Below are 23,726 nucleotides of genomic sequence, written 5' to 3'. Positions count from 1 at the left end.
GTCCGGTATTTTCTGTTTTTCTGGCTTGAAAACATGTTACTGATCGAAGATTTCCATGCTACGAACATCAGTCAATCTTCAGTACCTTGTCTCGGAGACCATTCTTTCACTGTGCAGCTATCTAGGCCCATTTCTCCGCCCTATACCTGTAACCCCGTAACCCCACCTAACCTTTGGACACTAAGGGGCAATTTAACATAGCCAATCCACCTAACCTGCACATCTTTGGACTTTTGGAGGAAATCTACGCAGATACAGGGAGATCGTGCAAAGTCCACACAGGCAGTCACCCAAGGTCAGAAGCGAACCAGGGTGTTGTTCGAACCAGGTGCTGTGAGGCAGGTAACCACTGTGTCATCCATCTGAGGCACTTTGGTCTGTATGGCTTCAGGTTACATTGGGCATTCACCCAGAGTGATTTTGCTTGTTTCCTGCACAGTGTGGAATGGGCAATATCTTTGCACAGTCTTACAAGAAACATGCCTTTCACCTTCAAAAAACTAAATTCGTAAAGATATTTGGAAATTTGCGTCAGGACAGCATTGTGATGAAGGAAAGTTTGAAAGCCACAAGCTCCCACCAAGTTAGTATGCAGATACTGCAAGTACTTAAGAGGGTAAATGGAACGCTCTCCTTTATTAGGAGAGGAATTGAACATAAAAGTAATGATAACAGAAAATGCTGGACAACCTCAGTAGGTCTGACAGCATCTGAGGAGAGAGAATGGAGCTCATATTTCAAGTCAAGATGACTTGAAAACTTTGACGAAGAGTCATCCGGACGCAAAACATTTGTTCCATTTTCTCTCCACAGATGCTGTCAGACCTGTTGAAATTGTCCAGCATTTTGTGTTGTTGCTTCAGATTCCAGCATCCGCAATAATTTGCTCTTATATAAGTAACGATGCTATGCTTCAGGGCATTGGCGAGTCCACATCTCAAATACTGCGTGCAGTCTTGGTTTCCTTACTTAAGGAAGGATGCAAATGCATTGGAGGTGGTTCGGAGGAGGTTTACTTGATAGGAATGAGCAGGTTGTCTTATGAGGAAAGGTTTGAAAGATTGGGTTTGTTTCCGCTGGAGTAAAAAGAGTGAAGGGTGACTCCCTAATGTTCTCGACAAGTAGATGGGGAAAGGATATTTCCTCTCATGGTTGAGTCCAGAACTAGGTGGCACAGTTTTAAAATTAATGGGTTGCCCTTTTCAGACAGAGATGAGTCTGGAACTCTCTGCCTCAGAAGATGGTGGAAGTTGGGCCATTGAATATATTTAAGGCGGAGGTAGATAAATTCTTGTTTGGCAAGAGAATCAAAAGTTATCGAGGGTGGATGGGAATATGGAACTCGAAACACAAATAGATCAGCCATGATCTGATTGAATGGCAGAACAGTTTTGACGGGCCGAATGGCCTACTTCTGCTCCTATTTCATATGTCCATATGTTCAAATGCTCGTCAGCTCCTAGTTTAACGACATTTTTACATTCAATAACATGCATCATTTTCAACGCACAGTATTTATGATCTGTTGGTAAACAAACGTCAAAATAACCAAAGTAACAGCTCTAAACTGCAGTGTAACCTTTCAGCGTAAACAACTGTTTAGCAGCAGAACATTTAAGTTATCTGTGGAGAATAATGCCTCGAAATCGAAAATATCAAAGAACATCAACTGGATTGACAGAAATGTTGGCTTGTGTAAGTTTTCTGATTAAAGCTAAGGATTGTATTTTTAATTGTTATTCATGATCCATGATCCACGAATCAGAGTGTAGAGGATTTTACAACACGTGTCTTGCAAACCTGCTACAAATATCTCCTTTTACATATTTGATCTTAATGTCTTGTATGTAAAACACAATATAATTGGATATTGCATGCAAAGTAAACACAGGGCTTTCTAAAGTGGAAGGACGGGATCAAACCTTACGCACAATCATGCTGTGGAGTTCCTCTGGCTGTTTATAGCTTGAAAAAGACCCCACTGTGCCCTCCAAACATAAAGGACAACTCAGTCTGGTGCCGGACAAAGAGGCTAAAAAAGGGTCTGTGAGATGTCCTGACCTTTTCGGCCTGTCCTGAGGCCTGGAGAATATCTTTGCCCTTTTTCTTTTTTTTTTTTTGAAACCTGCTCCAGGATAATGTCTCAGTGGACAATCTGCCCCCCATCCCTCCAACCCCATCCACAGAAACCATGGAAAGAATGCAAGAAAAAAAAAACTCGATCACAATCCTCTTATGAACACCTTCAATCACTTTTCTGATAGTCGGTGCTTTGTTGGAAATTTTTAAAAAAGTGACAGAAAAGATTTTAAAAATGTGAAAACAAAGCACTGCTGATTAATGTGTGCAAATAGCCCAGCAGCAAATGTCAAGGCAAGTTATTGTAATTTATCAGATCTGGATGCTGTCATTTAGTTCGAAAGGGAGAGAAAGAAAAAAAAACCCTCTGTGTTCAAAATGTCATAAATAGTGGAAAGTCAATTATTATAAAATGCAAAGCTTTTTTAATTAGTTTACTACTTGGCTGATAGGCCACGGAACTCAGTCAACGGTATAGTTTGCGGCTGGATATTAATCAGTTAGAAATCCCATTTTTTTTCTCGTGAAAAAAATAGAAAAAAGGAATAGATTAATCTAACGAATTAAAAAACATAATTTATTTTCAGGATAAGTGACAATTCTGCTTTATGTACAAAACAAGACTGGGATTAATTCTACACGTGTGAATCACCATTTAACTGTTATTCCCTTAATGTCGTCTCATCAACCCCTTCCCCCTTCCGACTCTCCCCCCCCCCCCTCCCCCCGCCCAAGAATAAACAGATTATCTCACCGGTGACAGGGAGGTCCAGACGCTCTTTCACTTGAGCAGGAGGAGTGTCGTAATCACAAGTGCCTGTGTCATTCACATCACATGTGAAAGACCCCCATAACTCATCACCATTGCTAAGATATCCTTGATGTCTTTTGCAACCCTCATCAGCAATAAATTTCAGCAGGGCTCTATCTAATTCCAGCACTTTGAATAGTGCATCATCCGTAGTAATTAATTCAACAATAGGGAACAAGGTAATCAATAATCAACACAAAGATGTGTATCATAGATGAATAAGGCATGTCAGAGGTATCCTTAATCTTATCCTGTGCGGCATTTTCACTTTCAAAATACATCACTCTCCTGTTGGCCCCCTGCGTTAGATGAATGAACTGAAAATAATAGCACGAGGAATGTTAAACAGGGGGAGGCTTGCAAATCTGTGGCCTATCTATTTGTAAGATAACATGGGGCAGCTTGGAGCTTTTTAAAGTTTGGATGAATGATCTGCTTTCTTCTTCAGCCACCAAATGATAATGAACCCATCACTGCGATCTTCTTCCTTCCCTAGCTTCTCCACTCGGTGACCACCCTGCAAAAATTCCCACTCCCTGATGAAGGCCACTTGTCTGTCAGCCTCCCACTCCCTTTGCCTCACTCCTGGAGGCAATTCCCTCAGGTGACCTGATCCTATTATTTGGGATTCCGACCTAACCTCCTAATCCTTTTAATCTCACCATTTTTCCTGAGTGGCCTCTTTCGTTCATCTGTTGGACTAAATGTTTTGGTCGTCCTTCCTGATCTTCTTTCCATGGCATGGCACCTGTTTTCTTTCTGTGAATTACCTTGGGAGAGTTTTAGTTTTGCACAAAAGGTGCTATCCTTAAACAGTTACTCTGCCATGTGAGTCATAAATCCCAAAAGAGGAAGACAGCAATTGCAGTGGTCGGTACTGTAAGAGTTAATCCTCCCATTCCCTCCCACTCCAGATAGTCTTGCTGTTGGAAATTCGACAGCTGGGTCTCACAAGTTTACAGCTAAATAAATGAATGCACACTTTCAAAGCAATCATGTTTTGTGGCTTTTAGACGTGGTGCATCAAATTATATCTAGTAGTTACAGGGCCATCGGGGAATATCATATATCAGCTTTCAAAAGAATTCAAATGCTAGATATGGTGCAGTTTAAACATTTTCCTGCACATGCCTTGTGCAGTCTTGTGGGCTCAAATAGCTAATTGTGCACGCACTTACAGGAGCTTTGTGGAAAAGTAATTAGTAAGAACAATTTTCTTTCTTTTTAACTTGCTTATGTGTGGAAAATGTGCGCTTGTGTTCGAGTGTGTGCGTGCATGTGTTAGTGTTGCTCGCGATGTGACTGATCGAGTGAGGGATAATAGAACTGTGGAACGTTTTTTTTTATTACATTGTATTCAATGACATTATCAAGATTGTCATGTTTGGTTCAGACTAGATACAGGACTGCATCGTCTTACTAATTTGTTCAATCCTATACTAACGGTATATAAGGAGAAGAGAACAAAAACATAATTCAAGCCTTGTTGCTATTAACGATGTTACAATTTATTTCTTGTGGCTGCTGCAAACATATTTTCATGAGTAATGCATGCCTGAGCTAATCCTCAATTAGTTTTAGGGAACTTTCAATGTATGGCATAAGTTGAGTGATGTAACCCTGCCTTGAGGAGTTATTCTCATGCTGTTTATTCTTTGCACCAACCATAGGCAAACGCACCAAACAGCTAACTTTCATGAAAGCGCAAAGGATCTCCAAGGAACTTGACAGTCCATTATGGTTAAACTTTTAAAAGTCAGCAGACTGTCCCAATGTCAAGTTTGCTGCTAATAACATTTGACCAACTTTTGGGAGGCCCATAATCAATTCCACGATTAGTGTCAGCAGTATAACTGTGGTCTATTGGTTCCCCCAGCATTCACCAATAGTTTTTCATGCTTGGATGTTCAATGTTTATGCATCGGCGGGAGGAAGCATGAAATAACAAGATTGTGATGCCACTGGACCAAACTGTGTAAATCTGAACAGCCAGGAAAAAAACGCCACTCACACCATCCATTCTCCCCCCCCCCCCCCCCCCCCCCCCCTCACAACCACACCAGCTACATCAGTGCAACTTTGCCTTTCCCACACAGAGTAACCTTATGACCCCTGTGAGTAAGATTGCCCAATTAGTTCCAATTGTATTGTATTGCAAGGGCATTTTGTGCTGTGACCTCACGCCCACTGGGAGCTAGATTAAGACCGCCCAAACTTGACTCAGAAAGAAGCCTTAATAGACAACAGAAAGAATAGGCTGGCAATCTATCTGTTGAGCTAGATGTATTCATTCTGTTCCAGAGGTGAAGGTCTTACTACACTGTCCAGCCTAAAACTTAGCTAAAAAGACTGAGAAATTGGATTGCACCCCATCTGGGTGCACGTAATGAAGCAGTCGCAGGGGGGATTGGGGATCTGTGGTGGGGAGGATTTAATCAGGAGGGAGGAGTGTGTGCTGTGGCAAACAACAGCCTAAAAATTTAATGGAACGGGACAATTCTGTTTCTCCTGACCCCTCAATATTTTAGTCAATAAAAAGCAAACTTAGTTCTCTGGAGGAAGCTAGCAATATTCCCTTAATGGACTTTTGATTTGTCTACCAAACAAACAAGAATATTTTTTCAACATGTACAGAGCATATTGCTGCCAATCCTTGTGTAAAAAACTTAAGGCCCTCTATTTACATATGCCTTGGCAGGATTTCCCCCTATAGGATTTTGAACCCTAACATCAACTCTGAATATGGGTCAAAAGCCTCTACTGTGTCGGTAACAGTTAATCAATGTGATTTTCCACAAAGTGGCCAATGAACGTGGGCTTGCTATTCAGTTAAGCATGGCATGAGGGATCTTGAGGCTGCAGGCTATCACAGACCTTCCAACTTCAATCAGCAGCAGGATCTCGAATACTGTGTGCAGTCTTGGTCTCCTTATTCACGGAAGGGTGTTGATGTATTGGAGGTGGTTCAGAGGAGGTTTGCTATATTGATACCTGGAATCAGCAGATTGTCTTATGAGGGTAGGTGGGAAGGACTGGGTTTGTTTCCACTGGAGTATAGAAAAATGAGGGATGACCTGGTTGAAGTATATAAGATCCTGAATGCCATTGATGAGTTGGATGTGGGAAAGGTGTTTCCGCGTGTGGGTGAGTTCAGAACTAGGGTATATGGTTTTAAATTTAAGGATCACCCTTTTAGGATAGGGATGTGGAGAAATGTTTTCTCTCAGAGGAGTTGTGCAAATTTGGAACTGTCTGCCTCAGGAGGTGATGGAGGTGGGGGAGTCATTGAATACTTTTAAAGAGGACGTTGATAAATTCTTGTTAGGCAAGGGAATCAAAGGTCGCTGGGAGTAAATGGGAATGTGGAATTCAAAGCACATTAGCCGTGATCTAAGTAAATGGTGGAGCAGGCTCAAGGGTCCTATTTTTAAAAAAATGTAGACTTGGAAGGGAAGTGAGGGAGAGGATCTTCAAAAGGAGGCACTCCCACTTTTCCAAATTTAAAATGGCCATTGCTGCCAGGCACCACTCTAGGTGGGGGTAGCCTATCGACAAGTTGGTCTGATGGGCTGCAGCTGCTGGTTCACCCAAGTGGGCAAGGAACTCCATTAAATCTGCTTCATGGAACACTGGTCTTATGGTCTGCCAGTGGAAGGCTTCCTCCAGGCAGGGAATCCAAGTTGCCCTCCATTAAGAAGCCTTTAATTAGGTGAATGGTATCTGTTGCTTGCAGGTGGGTGACTCGGCCATCTTGGCTCTGCGAAAATGGCCAGTGGGTGGGATGGAGCAACAGAACCAGGGCACAGGCCGGAAGTACAAAATTCTGCTGTTGCCAGCTATTTCTGACCCCAACAGTGACTACAAATTCAGCCCGTAATGCTTATTTCCACCATGATTCCTGGAGCTGGATGAGAGACTTCACCAACATGATAGGTGAGGCACAGCTGAGGCCAAACAAACAAGTAGATGCCATCTGACATATTCAACACTCTATGCACCTGCAATGCTGTTACATTTCTGGGCCAAAATGCCATGATATTCGCTCAGTCCAACTCCTCCAAAGTTAAAAGTGAATAGTTAAAAGTGAATAAGATTGACAGCTCAGATGGCATGAAAGTGACATAGGCACTCTTGTTGAACATGATCTTATCTACAGCAGTCCTAACCCTGCTGATATGGTTCTGTATCCCTTACCTCATCTTGCTTCCAGCATTCCACAGAAGCTAATGAAATTTTACATCCAAATTTAAATTGATAGACTCAATTAAGTAGTCAATTCATTTAATTAGAAGTGAGTAAAAAATTAATCAAAATGATTAGATTTGCATAACACATTGTAAAAACACTTCCAAAAAGTTTGATTAGGCATTTTAATATATAGAAGAAAAATGCCAAGAACAAGGTTACAGGACTTTCCACTGTATCATGTGCCATTAGTTTCGGCAGCTAGTGGCAGCGACTAGTTATAGCATGATTTAAAATGCTGTACACAATTCAGAAACATGAAATGCTGAGGAATCTTAAAAACGATGTGTACATATGTAAATTTCAGTTAGTGCGTTATCCAAATTACCCTTGAATTTCATCATTGCAAACGTACTGAAATCTGCAGATGTTGGAAATTATTGATGGAATCCAGGAGGGATAGGTAGCATCCTATGCCACCCTCCAGGGATTTTGGCACGAGAAAGAAAAAACGGTTATTCTGCAAAAGGATTTTCGTTTTTCAAGTTATTCTATTGGTATTATGGCAGGAAATCATTATTAGAAATATAGAGCAGCATTCAAATTTCATTGCAGCACTCCAGAATTGGAACTGATTGATGTTTATCCGAAATGAGCCAAATTGATTAAACTGGCAAATGTCTACCCTGAGTCTTTCAGCAAATAGTTAATGCTAGTTTCCAGTCCTGGCAGTTGAAATGTGTCCTATTTCCCACTGAAAGTTTTACAGTGTATACAGGGTGTTCTCAGCCATAATACCTTACAGCAACGAGAAACGTAGAATGGTTGCTGAAGAGAAGAAAACCATTCAGCCCACCATATCTGTGCTGGCCCTTTGAACGAACAATTCATCCAAGCCAATCCTCTGCCTTTCCTCTGTATCCCTGCAAGCATTTCCTATCCAAATAATCATCCAATATTATTTAGTAAGTCTCTATTGATGCTCCCTCCAACACCCTCTCATGCAGTGCATTCCAAATCATCACCGTTCACTGCGTAACAAAGACTTCCCTCACGTTGCTATTGCTTCTTTTACTGTTATTTTAAGTCTGTGCTCTTTCATTCTTCTACAAATGGGAACAGTTTTTCGCTACCCATTCTGATCAGATCCCTCATGATTTTGAATGCCTCAATTAAATCTTCTCTCAAACTTCTCTTCTCCGGGAAGAACAATTCCAATTCCTCCAACATACGTAACTGAATTTCCTCACCCCTGGAACCATTCGTGTGAATCTTCCCTGCATCCTTAATAGTCTCTTCACATGCCTTCTAAAGTCCTGCATCCAGAACTGGACGCAATACTTCAGCTGAGGCTGAATCAGTGTTTTATGCAAGTTTTACCTTACTTCCTTGCTTTTATGCTCTGTGCTCAGTGATAAATGTAGGAATGTCAGATATACTGTATTATATGTATTTGGGACGGTATGGGATAAAAGCCTAAGATATTATGTGACAGCTGCAGTGATGTTTTAAAGATCTTTGTTTGAAAGGCAGCAGACAATTTTTGGAGACGGAAGTGCAATTAAAGCATCGTAAATATAAGATCATAATTCTTCCAGGCAGGAATATTCTTTGCTAAGGTTTGACAAATGGAATTTTGTTTATATTAAGAGCGTTCCCTGGGGATTAGATGATAATAATAATAATAATAATCTTTATTGTCACAAGTAGGCTTATATTGATATTATATTGACAATGAACGACACATTCCGGCTCCTGTTTGGGTACACAGAGGGAGAATCAGAATGTCCAATTCACCTAACAGCATATTTTTCGGGACTTATGGGAGGAAACCGAAGCACCCGGAGGAAACCCACGCAGACATATGTAACCCACGTTAACCTTAAAAATTGTGTATTTTCAAGAAGATAGGTAGAAGCAAAGGGGTATTTTATGATGCTTAAATTTTCATGCTTAATAAATGTTTTTTTCCTTGTTGGTAAAAAACAATTAGCGGTCCTGTGACTCTGTTCTTCCACAGTGGATTAAACAGCTGGCTTGTAATGCAGAACAATGCCAGTAGCGTGGGTTCAATTCATGTATCAGCCTCCCTGAACAGGCGCTGGAATGTGGCGACTAGGGGCTTTTCACAGTAACTTCATTGAAGCCTACTTGTGACAGTTATTATTATTATTTTCTTTCAAAAAAGCAAGACGTTATGATCTTTTGAGCCAGGAGTCCATTCTGGAATCTTTCCGTCCTGTAGTAACACCAACTGGGATCATAACAGTACCTCATCAAAAAACCCATGCAAACTAGTCAAACAGGATTTCCCCTTAAATCCATGCTTGATTTTCTTAATGAACCTGCAGTTGACCAGGTGACAGCTAATTTTGTTCCAAGTTATAATTTCCTCACCATTGAGGTAAAACTGGCTGGAAACCCCTAATTGATTTTTTAAAAATCCAGATATGTCCCACCCAGCTGCATTCTGGGTGTCACAGGTGATGAGGTGGCACCCTGCTTTGCCTGCTGCCCATCAGATGTGCCAGTGTCAGGTGGGGGGGGGGGGGAATTCAGAAGAGCACTGAGGTGTTCCAACATCTCCCCTGCGGGAGGCACCAGTACAGGCTATATCAATTCCTCCTCCCTCGGGCTGCTCGATGGCCCCTCGACTACACCAGGGGGCGGAGTTGAAGCTGGAGTGAGCTCCGATAGTTCCACTGTTAACTGGCGCTGGTAATCCTGGAGGCCCACTCTCATCTTGACCAGGGTCTTGATACCCTCAGCCACGGAACACAGAGACTGGGCCACGTCCCTCTGAGACTGTATCATGTTCCTCTCTGACTGGTCCATGCCATCCAGTGCCTGGCCAATGCTCTCAATGACCACAGCCAAGACCTGGCCAAGCTCTGGAGCACTGCAGCAATTTCCCTGTGGGCTTGGTACTTGGCTGCCTGTGACTGGGTCCGCTGTCCTGGGCCTTAGCCATCGACCACGCAGTGTGCCCCCAAGCCTTGGACATCTTGACTCTCATGGCTGTGACTTTCTCACCCAAGGCGTCCACTGCAGACGCCACCCGTTCAGTGTTGGCCTGGGTACCACGCATTGTCGGCATGATCTCCTGCAACTGAAGGCAGTTTGACTCGTCCAACTGCGCCTGTAGTTGCTGGAAAGTTGCTGACACCCCCTCCTGTAGATCCCAGCTCTGCATCCACATCTCTAACACCGATGGGATCATGTTTTCCAGAAGCGCGATAGCTGTCTGGACAACAGCTAATTCCTGGGATCAGGCAGCCCTCCGACTGCCTGTACCCTCGGAGGTTGCTACCTCCACCTGATGTGCCCCAGCATGTGTGATGTGTGCACCAGAAAGTGTCCCAGGAACCTCTTCACTAAAATGCCTCACCGAGGTGATAGTCTCCGGGATGGTGGAGGGTGCAGGTGAGTGCAGTGTTGTCAGTGTTGTCCCCGGATTGCTCCTCTGGGGCATGCTGGGCTTGCAGCTGGGAGCAGTGGAGAACAGATGGGGCGGGTACATCAGATGCTGATCCTGCAAGGCAAAAGACAAAACACATTGTGAGATCTCGGGATGGAGTGGTGTGGGGGAGAGGGATGGCTCAATTGCTATAGGGGCATCACTATGAATTAGGGGCATCACTATGAATTAGGACCTCACTTAGTTGAACCATGCTGACGTCTGACTGGGCGATAGCCCTCTCTCCCACCTCCCCAGCTAGCTCCATCATCCTCTGCTCAGTGGTGGACAGCACCCTTAAGTCGGGCAATCCTCCTCCAAACTTTTCGCATTCCCTTCTGTTATGGGCAATCTTCTCCTGTGGAACAGATAATGAATAATGTGAGTAATTTGACGTGAGTTACATGCATGATCTGTAGCTGGTGGCATGTGTGTGCAAGGCACTTGGCCAGAGAGGACCATACAGGTGTTGGGCTTTGGTGCAGGGTGGGATGTACGGGGGATGCCGGAAGATAGGTTTTTTTGGCCTCTAAGGGGTGCAGTGGGTTGGGGGTTGGGGGCGGGATTGAGAGACGGGAGTGATGCCAGGGGGACAGAGGTGGGCTCACCTGGGCTGATCTAAAGAGGTCATTCATCTTGTTTCAGCACTGCAGACCAGTCTGCCTGGTGGGGCCCACAGCACTCAACAACTCTGCCATCTCTGCCCAGGACCTGTTGACACCTGCGGGCAGTAGCCTCCTGCAGACGCTGGTGCATGGTAGCACAGTGGTTCACACTGTTGCTTCAGAACACCAGGGACCCAGGTTCGATTCCCGGTTTGGGCCATTGTCTGGCGGAGTCTGCACTTTCTCTCCGTGTCTACGCGGGATTCCTTCAGGTGCTCCCGTTTCCTCCCACAAGTCCAGATAGACGTGCTTGTTTGGACATTCTGAAATCTCCCTCAGTGTACCCGAACAGGTACCGGAGTGTGGCAACGAGGGGATTTTCAAAAATGGCTTAATTGCAGTGTTAATGTAAGCCTACTTGCGACACTAATAAAGACAATTATTATAAGAGGGTGTCCCACCTCTCCTCCACAGCATCCAGCCTCCTCTTGAGCTCTGTATCTGCAAAACATGGGGCTGTTCTCCTCTTTGCCATCTTTTTGGCTAGAATCAGTGTGGTGAGTGGAGTTCTTATAAGCAGCCCCAGCTTGCCAAGCTCTCCAGTGTTAATTCTAGCCTCAGTGAATCCAACGCCGGTGCTAATGAGAATTGCACTCGTTTCACATCGGCAGAGTGCTGGCCAATTAGCATGTCCTGAATTGCTCCATCCCTCACCCCCCGCAATAATAATAATAATAATCTTTATTATTATCACAAGTAGATTTACATTAACTCTGCAATGAAGTTAATGTCAAACAAATCCCCAACGGGAATAATTCAGTCCCATCGTTAACACTTAGGGGTGGGGCAGCACAGTGGATTAGCCCTGCAGCCTCACGGCGCCGAGGTCCCAGGTTCGATCCCGGCTCTGGGTCACTGTCCGTGTGGAGTTTGCACATTCTCCCCGTGTTTGCGTGGGTTTCGCCCCCACAACCCAAAGATGTGCAGGGTAGGTGGATTGGCCATGCTAAATTGCCCCTTTCATGGAAAAAATGAATTGGGTACTCTAAATTTATATTAAAAAAAACACTTAGGGGTGATATCTCCATCTCCCCAGCCACATGTTCCTCGGTGGAGCCCTCTCACTGGCTGCGGGATTCTCTGTTCACACTGCTGGTCAATGGGATTTCCCATTGTGGCTACCCCACCTGCTGGGAAACCCATGGGCATGGATGCATTGCCGGCGGAACGGAGAATCCGTTCCGCTGACAGGGGGGAGTTCAGCGGGTGCTGCGGGCACTAGTGGGGGGTGGTCCTGAGGTGGCAAGGGGGTTTCCAGGGAGGCACTATCTGGCAGGCTGAGTCCAGCGTGGCCGGCGGCATGTTGTATGGTGTGGCCGCTGGCGTGTGAATGCGTGACCAAGGTTGGCCATTCTGTGTACGTATCTGCAGGTAACACTAGGGGCTTTACGTGGCGTGACTGCTAGCCCCCACCGGGCGCCAACTTTCTGATCGTAAGACCAGATGCTTCCTCCGGATGTAGCCGCAAAGTCAGAGAATCCAGCCCCTAATCTCCAAACAGAGAATCCCGGACAGTATTTAATAAACCAACACAGAGTAAAGGCCGCAATGCATATTACAGGTCCCAACCAGGACTAACGATCATGGTGGTCCCAGTCCGGGCTGGCTTTTATTCGGCGGATATACAAGCCCCAGATGCACTGGCCTTGGCGCACTCGTGAGGGAGCTCTATTCCACGGGTCTCTCAGGGAGATCAATTGAGGTGTTCCCGTGGGTCTCGTGAGAGTTATTACACCAAGCTTCTCTCGTTTCTCGACTTAACTGACACCCCCCCATCCTTGGTACCATTCTAATCAAACTCTTCTGTGCCCTGTCCAAGGCTTTAACTGATTTCTAACATGCTATCCTAATAGGGAAATGGGGCAAAGGCAAGTTCATGAGGTTAGGTCATAGATCAATCATGACCTCATTGAATGGATGGTGGTGCAGACTCTTATATTCCTCATTCCCCGATGTGATAAAATTGATTGGATTGAATTTGTTTATTGTCACGTGTACTGAGGTACAGTGAAAAGTATTTCTCTGCGAGCAGCTCAAACAGATCATTTAATACATGAAAATAAAAATAAATAAATAATAGGGCAACACAAGGTACACAATGTAAATACGGCATTGGGTGAAGCACACAGAATACCCTCGTGAGATCGAACCAGTGAAGAATTTATTAATTGGAGGTGGGTCAGTATTTATTGCCCATCCCTAAATCCCCCTTAAACTTGTTCAGCCTTTTCAGAGGGCAGTTAAGAGCTAACCACATTGCTGTGGATCCAGATCAGAGCAGGTATGTACGTTAGATTTCCTCTCCTAAAAGGAATTAGTGAACCGATCGATGTGATTATCATTAGATTTTTACTGAATTCAAATCCCACCATCATGGTGGGATTCGAACCCGGGACCCCACAGCATTACCCTGACTCTCTGGATTAGTAGTTGAGTAACAATACCATTATGTCACCACCTCCCTTCCCTTTCACACATCGAACTATTGGATCCATCCTGAGATACTGGGGGTTTTACATTCCCTAATAACCATTACGAATGCCACAGCTGTTATTGTATAGCCAAATACTCAACGTTAAGAAAATAATCCATATTTGTCCATTCAAAGATGCACACGAACACAATGGCCAGGAGTTTCCTACCCTGCTGTGGCATTCTACCCCTGGTGGATGTGGCAAGCCATTCAAATCGCCATTCATTCCAGCAGAACCGGAATATTCCGTCAGGCAGGAGAGGTTGTGAAATCCCGGCCAATGCCTGGCACAATTCTTACAGACCAGTGTCACAGGAAAATCAGCCCACGCCAATTTCCTTCAGTGCCTAGCTGTGATGCGGGTGTGGGATCAGCACGTCCTGAAACTTATGAAACCTGGTGGCAGAGTGTAGCTGCAGGTGTGCCATTGCATGTTGAGGCCCAATGATAACATCTGTCACGTACTGTTATAGCCCGCATGAGACCTACGGGGTGGGACCAATTAGTCTCTCCCTTGGGTCTCGTTGAGTAGGAGCTTCCCCGCTGAGGGACTATCCTTGTCGCTAATATTATGTCCACAGAGGAGTCCACACGAGAGATGTAAAGAGACTGGTTATTTATTATATGAATAACTACTGCCATGTTGTACACGGGTCCCAGTCAGGTCTTTGCTGCTCGGCTTCCACTTGGAACGAGCTTTTACACATAATGTCCATAGCTCTGCAGATACCGAGGGATCCAGTGATTTGGGGCCCAGTGATCTGCACATTCATGCCTCAACCTCTCACGGTTGGCGTTCAGAGGCCGGCGTTTTGTCTCACTTCTTGCATACGACCAACCAAAGACTCCGATTTAAACGGTGTAGCAGCCAGCGGCTGTGGAAAGGGAGCTTTCTCAACCTTTTTTTCCATCAAAGCTTGCAGCCGAATGCATTATTTCTACTGTAGCCCGGAATTGCACAGGTGGAGTGTCTCTGCTTGTCAGATGTGGCTGTTTTGGGTTTTTTTGGCTGTTGTTTGTTGCTTGGGTTGGTCAGGCCCCACAACTGGTAATCACCATGAAAATAAATAGTGTGAAAAGGTGTGAAACACAGCACAGTTAGCACCGGCCCATCCGAGCAGGTGTTGCTGGTCAACAGCTCCTGCTGGGCAAGGCCTGGATGCTCACTCTGCAATTGCCAATTGCATTCCTCCTACCTTTCGACGCAACGCTTGAAGCTAGATGAGTGGGTAAGATGGAGCCAAAGGTTTCTCCTTCTCCCCTTCCTCTCCTGCTGGGGCACAGTTTAGCGGCCACGCATTCTCTACGTGGGTCATCCAGCCATTCTGGCTGAACCGGCCGAATTGCGCCAATGCCTGACGATTGGACGGCACAGTGGTTAGCGCCTCACAGCGCCAGCGACCCAGGTTCAATTCCGGCCTTGGGTGACTGTCTGTGTGGAGTTTGCACTTCCTCCCCATGTCTGCATGGGTTTCCTCCGGGTGCTCCAGTTTCCTCCCACTGTGCAAAGATGTGCAGGTTAGGTGGATTGGCCATGCTAAATTGCCCCTTAGTGTCCAGGGATATACGGAGATAGGGCAGGGGAGTTGTCCTAGGTACGATGTTCTTTCAGAGGATGGATGCAGACTCAATGGGCCAAATGGCCTCCTTCGGCACTGTAGGAATTCTATGGCTCTATTACCACTAACTGTAAAGCTTATATCATACAGGATACTATTCGGCCTGTCATGCCTGTGCCTATTCATCAGCTCTTTTTCCCGTAACCCTGAAAAATGGACCTCTTCAATTTAATATCCAGTTTCTTTCCCAAATTTGCTATTGAAGCTACTTCCACGATTTTCTCAGGCAGCGCATTTTAGTTATTTAGTAAAATAAGATTATTTAAACCCATTTGGAGTCGATAGCACAGCAATGCGGGCTTCGAGAGATCCATTTGTCAAGCTGTTTTATCTTTCTCAAAACATACTGTTCAAATGATCAACGTTGAGTAGGTACAGAATAAATCAACCTCATCTTCTGCTTTAAGCTGTGGCGCCAAAAATTCCGTTGTGCGTAGTCCGTGCCATTTTTAATTGAGAAGCAGCTGTATCAGAAAACCATTAATTTAAGGTCTCATTCTGTATCTTTTGGAATACGATACACTGAGTAGCAAAAATGTCGATGTTTCCCATCCACAGATTCCCACACTTACTTGGCCCAGGCTTCAGGATGCTTTCAAAAGCTGGGAGTTTTCCAGCCACTCATAAAATCCAAGATTTCCCAATCAGCAGAATATAAACAATAAACAGCATAAAATCTTAATCCTGAGTGACCTACATAGAAGCATTTGCTCATTAATCCAGTTTTCTCTCTCCGCACATTTCCTCAATACACCCTTAAAGCAACATGTCCTTAAATCTTCCCGGAATTAAATTCTAGCAATGCTAACGAAAGAAAAAAATAGTAAGAAGAAATCATCCTCAGATTGGCACCCGGTTTAATAAAGAGGGGCAACCAAGATACAGGACAGACCTGACTATGGAAGTGGATTGGAATTGGAAGTATCGTTTATAAATCACTTTTTTAAGGTATAATTAGAATTGTTTTATAAGTCCCTCAAGATGATGTTATTGAGAACCTTTGGCAGTGGTTGTCCCACTGACCGGCCTCTATGGAACACTGAGCACCATAATGTTGCAGTGTGTCACGCACTGGACGATCCTGGGTCAGAGGTCACAGGCATTAGTTTGCAACAACAGCAACCTCAAAGGTATAAAAGACAAGAAAGCGCACAGAATCATTGCACACTGTTCTGGGTGTTGGGTTTACACATCCAGTTTTCTCAGCAACCAGCTGCTGTTGCAATTTTAACCACAGATTAAAAACATTCATGTGTTAAGAATGAAAACAAATTTCTGCCTGTGTATTACCCTACCGCATACACGCAATATGAGAAGCTCATTGTACGGGTCACAAATTTCATTTCCACATTTTTCTTTACAACCTGTGTCCTACAGTTGTCACGGTAACTCATTTGCAGGCTTGTTGGGGGGGGGGGGGGGGGGGGGGGGGGATGATTAAGGGATGGGGGGGGGAGGGGATCGGGAGGGGGGTGGGGGGTTGCAGTGTTGGCCATGGTGGAGGATCTTCCTGGGGACCTGCTTCTGGAATTTGCGGGAAAAAAAGCAACATATACGTCCAGGGTGGGTGGGTTACATGGGAGACGGGGGTCTTCTGGCTGCATTTTCCTCATTGACAATGTCCGCTTCCGGGTGACCCTGGAAACTGAGCATGCATTGTTTATTTAAAGCCTTCCATGACTATTGGGCAGTGCAGAATGTAGGGTTAATAACTGATACTCACAATTTCATTATGATTTATGTAACGTACAGAGTTCTTATTGTTTGTAGCGTGATTACGGTGCTCCGAGCAACTTGCCTTTTGTTCCCTTCTAGCAATATTGAAACATCGGGCAGCACGGTTGCATTGTGGATAGCACAATTGCTTCACAGCTCCAGGGTCCCAGGTTCGATTCCGGCTTGGGTCACTGTCTGTGAGGAGTCTGCACATCCTCCCTGTGTCTGTGTGGGTTTCCTCCGGGTACATCTGTTTCCTCCCACAGTCCAAAGATGTGCAGGTTAGGTGGATTAGCCATGATAAATTGCTCTTAGTGTCCAAAATTGCCCTTAGTGTTGGGTGGGGTTACTGGGTTATGGGGATAGGGTGGGGGTGTTGACCTTGGGTAGGGTTCTCTTTCCAAGAGCCGGTGCAGACTGGACAGGCCGAATGGCCTCCTTCTGCACTGTAAATTCTATGATCTATGATCCCCGTGTCACACCCCCCGCTCCCCACAACAGGTTTTTTAAAAAAAATTTGCCCATAAAAATTGAACAGATGGGAATGAAGTAAGCCATCCAGAACAAATCAGAACTAAAGTGGAAATTTTGAACTTTTCTACTTTCCTGTTCTACATCTTTAATAATGCGGGTCAGAGACACCTTGTCCTTGTGCTCCTTTTGGTGAAAATTATATTTTGTTAAGTCAGAGTAAGCTGCCTCGGCAAGTGAAGGAGCCAGTTGGTCATAAACAGCACTATCACAGAATGCTAATTCACCACCGGCGCTAAATTTCATGTCAAATAATCTGCAAACTCTAAAGATTAGCATGGCACAGATTTCTGAACAATGGTTCTCAGGAAATACAGCTCAGTAATCAATCCTGTTTGTGCTGCGTGAAATTTGTCTTGTTAAATCTTGTAATACTGCTGCAAGGAGATGATTCCTCTTGCCAATTATCTTGCCAAATGTTTGGGCTGATTTGGTGTTTTGAATGCTGGTCCAAAAACAGTTATAAATCCTTCATCTGGTCACTCCTTTGGTTCAAGCAGGTCACACCGCAGTGCTTAGTTTGATTGATTCAACCTGGATCCATGAGACACCGACAATCTAAGTGTTAAAGTTAATCATAACGTAAAGCGTAATTAACGATTAACTAAAGTTGCAGATTTTGTTATAAAGCTTCTTCAATGCAACAATCAAATCCATGCTATTCAATTGAACTTTTCATTTAATTGTACATTGTTATAACTTTAAAACCCATCTCTTCGACCAAGTTTGCACCCAAATTCTTCCTTCTTTTGGCTTGGCATATATTTTTGTCTGAAATGTTTCTATGAAGTGCTCTGGCACATTGTTCTGAGTTAAAGGTGCTATATGAATGTGGATTATTATTGCTTTATCTGATAATCTATCCAGAAACCTGCTGTGCCATTTATTGTCTCAGCTAAGGATAGACTTCACCGCACATTACAAATCAAAATCCTAAATACAAACCTTTACAAATGCTCGTGTTGTTCTTTTTCACCAAGTTCGGGCTTTTAGCTGGTGTATTGTTCAACGTTTCAATTATGATTGTAAAGATTAAAACAAGACTACTCAAAAACAAACATCTGCATTTATGCAGAATCTTATCACATTCTCAGAACATCCACCATTGCGCCATCTATTTATACAAAGTCGAGATTTGTTAAGGGTCCCCGTCCTCTTATTAGGGGAGCTTGTATTTTGCAAGATTCATGGGGTAGTTAATCATCCCTACCTCATATGACCCGTGTGGGCAATAACAAGGACCCCCTCCCTTCTTCTTACCCAGCCAATGCCTTAAACCCATCCCTTCTCCAAAGCCCCAGTGAACCCCTCCCCCCATCATCTGCCCGATCCCCCCCCCCCTTCCACTCCCTGTCCAAGACCCCAGACGTACCTGTCTCTGGGGATCCATGGGCCTTCTTCCTCCTCTTCGTGTAATGCCTGCAGTGCCCACTAATGTGCTGGACTGATTTGCCTGGACTTGGTATTGCCTGCCTGTGGTGATACACCACTGTACTTCCCTAGCATTGTACATAGTTATATAATAGTTGTGTGTAACGTGGCCCTGTAATCCTGTGTATGGTACTGTGTATTGTACTGTAGCTCTGTAGAGGTTCGGTCACCTGTATGTAACCTGACCTGGCCACGGAGAGCTCCGCCTTAGCCACTCCCCCGGGAGTTAAGTATAAGACCCAACTTCTGAGACTGGACCCATTTTGTCTGGGGTCGGCTGTGTCGGGTAAGCTTCCTATGTAGTGTATTAAAGCCTTAGTTAAAGTCTAACATGTCTTTGTGGTTCCTGACGCTTAGTGCCTCACTGCCTTGGGGCGACACGGTAGCACAGTAGTTAGCACTATTGCTTCACATCTCCCTGGTCCCAGGTTCATTTTCCGGCTTGGGTCACTGTCTGTGCAGAATCTGCACGCTCTCCCCGTGTCTGCGTGGGTTTCCTACGGGTGCTCCGGTTTCCACCCACAGTCCAAAGGTGTGCAGGTTAGGTGGATTGGCCATGCCAAACTGCCCTTGGTGTCCAAACGGTTTGGGTGGGGTTGCTGGATTACAGGGATAGGGTGGAGGTGTGGGTTTAAGTGGGGTGCTCTTTCCAAGGGCCGGTGCAGACTTGATGGGCCGAATGGCCTCCTTCTGCACTGTATATTCTATGATGGAACTTCAAGCCAATCGGATTGGCCAGCAATTCTGGATGGCGGGACCTGCACTACTGTGAGGGACTGGAGTCCAATTCAGCCCTTATGTAGCCCACCTTCAGTGCATTATGGCTGCAGGTTGGTTCCACGCTGACATTGCTCCGGCAGGGGGTTGAGCTGTCCATCTGTGCGCCACCCCCCCGCTTTTCCCTTCCCCATTATATTCAGCCCACGGATGTAGTTATTGTTGGATAAAGAAAACATTCGTGAAGAGAATAGGCTTAACATCTCAAGTAGAGAACCTTTGGAGTCCATACATTCCCAATTGCAGAGCCAGAAGTGTGAGCTGCTTCTGTTTTCTTGATTTTTCTAATTTCCCAACGCAATTACCTCCCAATTAAAATTTAAAGTACCAGTGGCGGCAGGGGCGACACCTGTGATTCCGTAGTGGAGGAAGCTTTCAGAATCACAGATTCACAGAATAATACAGTGCAGAAGAGGTTCTTCGGCCTGTCGCGTCTGCACCAACGCATGAAAAACCTGGCCTGCGCTTGACCCCATAGCCTTCAATGTTATGATGTGTCAAGTGCTTATCCAGGTACTTTTTAAGGGATGCAAGGCTACCCATCTCTACCATCCTCCAAGGCAGTGCATTCCAGACCGTCACCACCTTCTGGGTCAAAAGGTTTTTCCTCAAATCGCCCCTCAACCTCCTTTCCCTCACCTTGAACTTGTGTCCCCTCATAACTGACCTTTCAACTAAGGGGAACAGCTGCTCCCTATCATCTTGTCTATGTCCCTCAGGATCTTGTACACCTCGATCAGGTCACCTCTTAGTCTTCTCTGCTCCAGCGAAGGGGGCGGCACGGCAGCACAATGGTTGTAATAATAATCTTTATTGTCACAAGTAGGTTTACATTAACACTGCACTGAAGTTACTGTGAACAGCTGGCAGAGGTATTCACGGACATCTTTAACCTGTCCCTACTCCACTCCGAGATCCCCACCTGCTTCAAGAAGACCACCATCATTCCGGTACCAAAGAAGAACCAGGCAACGTGCCTCAATGATTACCGACCAGTGGCCCTGACTTCAGTCGTAATGAAGTGCTTCGAGAGGTTGATCATGAAGCGCATCATCTCCATACTCCCAGAACGCCTTGATCCACTGCAATTCGCATACCGCTGCAACCGGTCCACATCAGACACCATTTCCCTGGCCCTACACTCATCCCTAGAGCATCTCAAAAACAAGGACTCCTACATTAGACTCCTATTTATTGACTACAGCTCCGCCTTCAACACCATAATCCCAGCCAAGCTCATATCAAAGCTCCAAAACCTAGGACTTGGCTCCCCACTCTGCAACTGGATCCTCGATTTTCTGACCAACAGACCACAATCAGTAAGAATGAACAACAACACCTCCGCCACAATAACACCAGCGCCCCGCAAGGCTGCGTACTTAGCCCCCTACTCTACTCCCTATACACACACGACTGCGTGGTAAAACTTGGTTCCAACTCCATCTACAAGTTTGCTGACGATACGACCATAGTGGGCCGGATCTCGAATAACGATGAGTCCGAATACAGGAGGGAGATAGAGAACTGAGTGGAGTGGTGTAGCAACAACAACCTCTCCCTCAATGCCAGCAAAACTAAAGAGCTGGTAATTGACTTCAGGAAGCAAAGTACTGTACATACCCCTGTCAGCATCAACGGGGCCGAGGTGGAGATGGTTAGCAGTTTCAAATTCCTAGGGGTGCACATCTCCAAAAATCTGTCCTGGTCCACCCACGTCGACGCTACCACCAAGAAAGCACAACAGCGCCTTTACTTCCTCAGGAAACTAAGGAAATTTGGCATGTCCACATTGACTCTTACCAACTTTTACAGATGCACCATAGAAAGCATCCTATCAGGCTGCATCACAGCCTGGTATGGCAACTGCTCGGCCCACGACAGCAAGAAACTTCAGAGAGTCGTGAACACCACCCAGTCCATCACACGAACCTGCCTCCCATCCATTGACTCCATCTACACCTCCCCCTGCCTGGGGAAAGCGGGCAGTATAATCAAAGATCCCTCCCACCCGGCTTACTCACTCTTCCAACTTCTTCCATCGGGCAGGAGATACAGAAGTCTGAGAACACGCACGAACAGACTCAAAAAACAGCTTCTTCCCCACTGTTACCAGACTCCTAAATGACCCTATTATGGACTGACTTCATTAACACTACACGCTGTATGCTACATCCGATGCCAGTGCTTATGTAGTTACATTGTATATGTTGTGTTGCCCTATTATGTATTTTCTTTTATTCCCTTTCCTTCTCATGTACTTAATGATCTGTTGAGCTGCTCGCAGAAAAATACTTTTCATTGTACCTCAGTACACGTGACAATAAACAAATCCAATCCAATCCAACAGTCCCTAGTCGCCACATTCCCGCGTCTGTTCGGGTATACAGAGGGAGAATTTAGAATGCCCAATTCACCTAACAGCACGTCTTTTGGGACTTGTGGAAGGAAACCGGAGGAAGCCCATGCAGATTCAGGGAGTACCAGTGGCGTGCGGGGCGACACCTGTGATTCCGTAGTGGAGGAAGCTTTCACAGAATCACAGAATAATACAATGCAGAACAGGTTCTTCGGCCCGTCGAGTCTGCACCAACGCAGGAAAGACCGAGCCTGCGCTTGACCCCATAGTCTTCAATATTATGATGTGCCAAGTGCAGACTCCTCACAGACAGTGACCCATGCCGGGAATTGAACCTTGGACCCTGGAGCTGTGAAGCAACTGTGCTAACCACTGTGCTACCATACCCCCCCACCCGCCCGCGTGAACTGACCTCAATGGGAATTCCCGTTGACAAGCGGCAGGAGTAGAGAATCCCACCACCTGCGAATGGCGAGCTGCCGAGAGGCACGCGGATAGGGTGACCGGCGAATCCCACCCTTAATCGTATCTCAAACCACCATTGGAAAATCGCAATTCCGCTCCCACCTAATACAGTCACACTGCATGCCAAGTTTCCCACTCTTGCAGGCTACAAAAATAACCCTCCACCCCCAGCCCTCCCCCAACACTTCTTCTGTGTTGGCATCACCCTGTTCAAATTATTAGTTTTGCTAAAGCAAGCTCTGCCATACCTTACCTGCTGTGGTGGATTGTTCTTGGAATTGTCGGTTGGACAGTTTGTTCAATTGCTGAGAAGGACTATTAAAAGATTAGAAAGCATCTGTAATGTTGCATTTGTAAATGGATGACTGAGTTTGTGGTCAATTTTTTCTTTAGTGGCCTTTAAGTTGGTCACAATATTTCTCTTTCCATCAAGTCCTGTAAGTTTTTAAAAAAAAATTATAGCACCACACGAAACGTTAAATATGCTTTAATGGCAGGCTGTGTAAATTTCATTTTTGGGAGGGTGTTTAATCATTATGTAAAATACAGAGGAGACACAGTATCATTTAAGGTGATATTTATCATTTATTCTTTACTACTACAACCATCAAAGAGGGAAAAAATGACTAAGTGCACTCTGCTGATCTATGATAATAGCAATGTGTCATGCAAATGAGTGAGATGACATATCAGAGGTACTTGTGTATCTTAATAATTCATATGTGATACACTGAGTAAGGGACTTGCTACCATCCATCAGTGACAGGACAGAAAATGATTTAACTAGAAAAATCATCCGGAAAAGCTTCAGTGACCACTCGGAGCACAGTGAATAATGAAAACCAGCAGATCCAAAGCTAATATGTTACTGGAGACAGGAGAACAGAAAGGGATAACGGGGAAATGATGTCCCCTTTTCCAAAATACAAATGCAATGCTAATCAGTCGCAAGCACAAGAGGTTAGCGGAGTTGTTAATCACATTGTTGTTTAGCTTTCCTCAGATTGTGGCTGCGAATGACCTGCCTGCTCCAAGAATGTTGCAGGCTTATGAATCATGGTGGGTTAACTCCCAAATTCCCAGCCCAGATGACCAGGTTTTGAGCCACGTATTGTTTGTTGACCAGCAGCTTAACTCAGCTGGCCTTCTGCCATTGGGTGG

General features: G+C 45.2%; 1 long non-coding RNA gene across 1 annotated transcript in view; it reads left to right on the top strand.

Annotated features, from left to right (window-relative positions):
- Positions 1-4,045: 4,045 nt before the first annotated feature.
- Positions 4,046-23,726, top strand: part of LOC140387168 (uncharacterized) — a 71,075-nt gene continuing 51,394 nt past the window's right edge. The window contains exon 1 of the long non-coding RNA XR_011933755.1: positions 4,046-4,092. This is a non-coding gene — a long non-coding RNA (uncharacterized lncRNA). The remainder of the gene's footprint in view (positions 4,093-23,726) is intronic.

The sequence above is a fragment of the Scyliorhinus torazame genome, chromosome 12 (assembly GCF_047496885.1).
Source record: "Scyliorhinus torazame isolate Kashiwa2021f chromosome 12, sScyTor2.1, whole genome shotgun sequence".
NCBI classification, from domain to species: Eukaryota; Metazoa; Chordata; class Chondrichthyes; order Carcharhiniformes; family Scyliorhinidae; genus Scyliorhinus; species Scyliorhinus torazame.
Note: the sequence above shows the minus strand (reverse complement) of the source record. Positions and strands in the feature narration are given on the sequence as shown.